At 34.6% G+C, this 5,000-nt stretch overlaps 1 protein-coding gene across 6 annotated transcripts in view; it reads left to right on the top strand.

Moving 5' to 3' along the window:
- The window catches only part of LOC128250153 (coiled-coil domain-containing protein 83-like), a 137,947-nt gene that overhangs the window by 103,262 nt on the left and 29,685 nt on the right, over positions 1 to 5,000 (top strand). Inside the window, exon 10 of one of the 6 annotated variants that reach the window (XR_016245163.1) lies at positions 1,069 to 1,283. The exons of the other annotated variants lie outside the window; for them this stretch is intronic. The gene's annotated coding sequence lies outside the window, so the exon portion shown is untranslated. The remainder of the gene's footprint in view (positions 1 to 1,068; positions 1,284 to 5,000) is intronic. 6 annotated transcript variants of the gene reach the window in all.

Genomic DNA, 5,000 nt, shown 5'->3' with positions numbered 1-5,000 from the left:
GATAAATAGGGAGACGGGTGAAAGAGGAGGGAGTAAACTAGTCTCGAACAGGGAATGAACACGTTACGTGTTGGACGAAATCTAAATACAGTGAAATCTCTTACTCTGTGACTTCTACCATCTCGTGGTACTCGGAGTGCAAGCAATGTTGCTAATGAATAAATATTGTAAGCGTCACTTCCAATTTTTGTAATAATTACATCGACATGACTGGAACATTTTCGATGCTTTCATTAATACACACGAACAAATAGCTTTAGACATATGTAACTACATAACATCCATTGTACATGCGCACATCCACATCACATACGTGTGGGTGTTGATGTATGTGTGTAAATATATATGTATGTGTGTATATATATATATATATATATATATATATATATATATATATATACATATACTTATGTATATATATGTATATATATATGTATATATATATGTATATATATATATATATATATATATATATATATATATATATATATATATATACATATATATTCATATACTTATATATATATATATATATATATATATATATATATATATACATATATATATATATATATATATATATATATATATATATATATATATATATATATATATATATATATATATATATATATATGTATGTATGTATATGTATATGTATATATATATACACACGTTTATATGCATATTGTGCACACAGCAATACGGGCGCAATAATTGGTAATTAGACGACTAATATTTCCTTGCTGACGCGCAATATACACGGTTTTACTATTTAGCATATATGTACGACTTTAATTGCCTTTATCTGAAATGATTAACACTTCAGAAATATCATCATTATGATCATCACCATCATCATCATCATCATCACCAGCATCATCAACATGATCATCATCATCATCATCATCATCACCAGCATCATCATCATCATCATCATCATCATCATCATCATCATCATCATTATCAACATCATCATCATCATCGTCGTCATCATCATCATCATCATCATCATCATCATCATCATCATCATCATCATCATCATCGTCATCATCATTTCTTCTTCAGCAGCAACAGCAGCAGCAGTAGTGATCGCGTGATCTCTTTGATAGCAGGTCTTTACGATAAGCATTTGATGTTATACAATAACAACAGCAACAACAACAACAACAACAACAACAACAACAACAACAAAAATAGCAATAACAGTAACAACACCAACAACGTCTTCGAGATTTGTCAGATTGGTTCAAGGCTTTCAAAGAGTGGCATAAAATTAATTGGTAAATCTTTAGCTGTTGTCTAAATCATAAACTCAGCAAGAATTTCATTGCTTTACCTTTTTGTTCTGTCGCTCATTATTATTATAATTATTATTATTATTATTATTATTATTATTATTATTATTATCATTATTATTATCATTATTATTATCGTTATTATTATTATTATTATTATTATTATTATTATTATTATTATTATTATTATTATTATTATTATTATTATTATTATTATCATTAAGGCGGCGAGCTGGCAGAATCGTTAGCGCGCTGGACGAAATGCTTAGCGGTATTTCATCCATCACTATGTTCTAAGTTCAAATTCTGCCGAGGTCAACCTTGCCTTTCATCCTTTCGGGGCTCGATAAATTAAGTACCATTGGAATACTGCGGTCGATATAATCGACTCATCGCCTCCCCCAAAATTGCTGATCTTGTGGCAAAATTTGAAACCATTATTATTATTATTATTAATATAGAAAGGATTGAGGTAACTCCTCCCACCATATAGAGTCAAAATTAAAAGAAGAGTGCCATTTGTTATCTTGGGAACAATATTTCGACATCTCGCGTGTCTTCCACTGGTTCGAAAAATAATAATAATATTATTATTATCATTATTATTATTATTATTATTATTGAGTGAGAGAGCAGTGTCTGCCATCAAAATGACACCCGGGTAAAATGTACGAAGCCCGCGATACCCGTCATGACTACCCATCTGAATTAAATGCTATGTTTATTTCTTTTCATTTGTCTTTCTAATTTGAGAACAGATTTCGTGGTAAGACGGTTTGACGTCTATTTTTAACATACAAGGAATCCACTAAGTGGTCTCTCCGATTGTTTATATTATTATTATCATTATTATTATTATTATTATTTTATGTTTGACTTTTGTTTTGCATTTGTACAAGTTGGATCCAAGTCTCACCCAGAGACCTCAAGAGACAACAAGTTAGAAGTTCATGTAGGTGTTATGCCTAGGGTACCATATATTTGGATTTGTACAGTTTTGTTCAAGTGAATGTTTAAGAAACCATAAGAAAATTATGTTTGCTTTAAAATTTGAGATCACATAGACAGTATTTTACGTAGGATATGGGCAGTTCCCATGAGCACTATCTTTTGGACTTCAGCCATTTTGGGGTTTCCTGGTATCTGAGCTAGGTAGTAATCAGCCCGTTTCGCTGTCATTCCCAGGGCACCTATGACAATAGGTATTGTTTTCGTCTTCAGATTCCACATTTTGCTAATTTCTATTTCAAGATCTTTATATTTGCTCAGTTTTTGGTAGGTCTTGACAGATACGTTTATATCAATTGGGACAGTCATATCAATGAGGAGGCATGATTTTTGTCTGAAGTCTTTCAGTATGATGTCTGGCCTATTTGCGTCTATCTTTCTGTCAGTTTGAATGGTGAAGTTCCAGAGGAGTGCAATGTGATCATTTTCAAGTACTGGGGGTGGTTTGTGTTCCCACCAGTTTTTATCATGGGGCAAGTCCAGGTTTTTGCATATTACCCAGTGAATATATTGTGCAGCTCTATCATGCCTGTTGAGATACTCTGTAGGCGCAAGCAGACTGCACATGGAGACAACATGATCGATGGTCTCATTTTGTTGTTGGCATATACGACATAATGGGGAGCTGCCGTTCTTTAATATGTTGGCCTGGTAGTTCTTTGTAGGTAGGCATTGATCTTGGGCTGCTATGATAAACCCCTCTGTTTCTGATTTCAATCCAGAGGCCATTAACCATTGGTGGGTAAGGGCTTTGTCAATATCTGCATTATTCGCTCTCTTTGGGTATTTGCCATTGAGAGGTTTTCCATGCCATTTTTCAGTCATAATAGCTAAGGCAGCAATTTTAGCACGGGTTTTCAAGCGCTTAGCTTTTTCTGTAGGTGTTTCTAGTTCGTCTAATTCTTGAATTTGTTGCAATTGGAATTCACTTAGATATTCCTTTGCCTGTTTTGTTACTGAGTAAGATGCTTTCTTGCTTTCATATTTTAAGACAAGTTTTAGCATCCAGTCCTCAGAGTTTTTCATATAGGTGTCTAGGCCAATTGTGGCTACCTTCATTGATAATGCCAGCTGTAGTAGTCCTCGACCTCCCTCTTTTCTTGGCAGATAAAGACGTTCTATATCTGCCTTAGGGTGGTGCATTCTATGCATTGTCAACAGTTTTCGTATTTTTCTGTCAACATTACATATTTCAGTAATTGACCAGTTAACGATGTTGAAACTGTAAGTCACGACTGGTATGGCTAGAGCATTGATCGCTTCGATCCTGTTTCTCGCGTTCAGCTCTGTCTTCAGTATTGCTCTCACCCTGCGATAACATTCTCTTCTGATCCTTTCCCTCATCACTGAGTGCTTGATATTGTCCCCTTCAATTACCCCTAGGTATTTGTAGCTCTCCGCTGGTTCTAACTCTTTTATGACATTTTGCTGGTCAAGGTTCACATTAGATGTATTTGTCATTTTTCCTTTGATAAAGATAGCTTTTGCACATTTATCAAGGCCAAATTGCATCCTGATGTCATCACTGAATTGTTTAACAATCGCTAGTAGGCCTTTGAGTTGTTGGTCATTTTTTGCAAAGAGCTTTAAATCATCCATGTAAATGAGATGATTTATATTTTTATCAAATATTTTATAACCATACTGTGCATCATTGAGCAATTTTGAGAGCGGTATTAGGGCTAGACAGAAGAGGAGTGGTGATAGTGAGTCACCCTGGAAAATGCCACATGAAATTCTTACATCTCCAGCATTTAGAGATTCATTGTCATTGTTCAACATCAGTGTGGTTCTCCATGATCTCATACTTACAGATAAAAAGTTTCGCAGAGTAGGAGCTATTTTATACATTTCCAGACATTTCCTAATCCAGCTATGTGGTAGGCTATCAAAGGCCTTTTTATAGTCTATCCAGGCTATTGACAAGTTTTTGTGTCGCTTGTGACAATCTTCTAAGATCATCTTATTGATGAGTAGCTGATCTTTACAACCATAAGATCCACGTTTACATCCCTTTTGCTCATTAGGGAATATGCTACTTTCTATTAAAAAACTATAGGTGTACTCGGTTAGGACAGATGTTAGCGTCTTATACATTGTTGTTAAGCAGGTTATGGGGCGATAATTTTTTGGTTCGTTTGTTTCCTCATTTTTTGGAAGCAGGAATGTTAAACCATTAACTAGCCAAGAGGGCATCAAACTAGGATTTTGCAAAACATCGTTGTAAAGTTTTGTTAGCAGTTCATGGCTTTCTGGGAAGGCATTCAACCAGAAGTTAGGAATTTTATCCTTTCCTGGAGACTTCCATTTGCTTGACCTCCTGAGAGCAGATCTTATATCTTCTACCCTGACCCCCTCCCACTTTTGCTCCTCTAAGGAGTCTAGGTCTGTAGCTATTCTATCAATCCAAGGGGCCTTTTCATTGTGTGTTTTATCTTCTGCCCAGATTTTATTCCAAAATTCTTGCACTTCTTCTTTTAATGGGACAGACTTTATTGTTACTGGTGTTTTCCCTATCTTCCTGTAGAAATTTTTGGGGTTATTTTTGAACATGTTATTATCTCGGAAGAATTTAACACGCTTTTCATACCTTGCTATGCGGGCAGCTTTAGCACATACCTTTTGCTTGATGGTTTCTATGGTGGCATCAATGTCAACTATGGTTTTCATGTTATATTTTTTCTTTAGTTTTTG

The sequence above is a fragment of the Octopus bimaculoides genome, chromosome 19 (assembly GCF_046866305.1).
Source record: "Octopus bimaculoides isolate indiv1 chromosome 19, ASM4686630v1, whole genome shotgun sequence".
Taxonomy (NCBI): Eukaryota; Metazoa; Mollusca; class Cephalopoda; order Octopoda; family Octopodidae; genus Octopus; species Octopus bimaculoides.
This window is presented reverse-complemented; position numbering and strand designations above follow the sequence as displayed.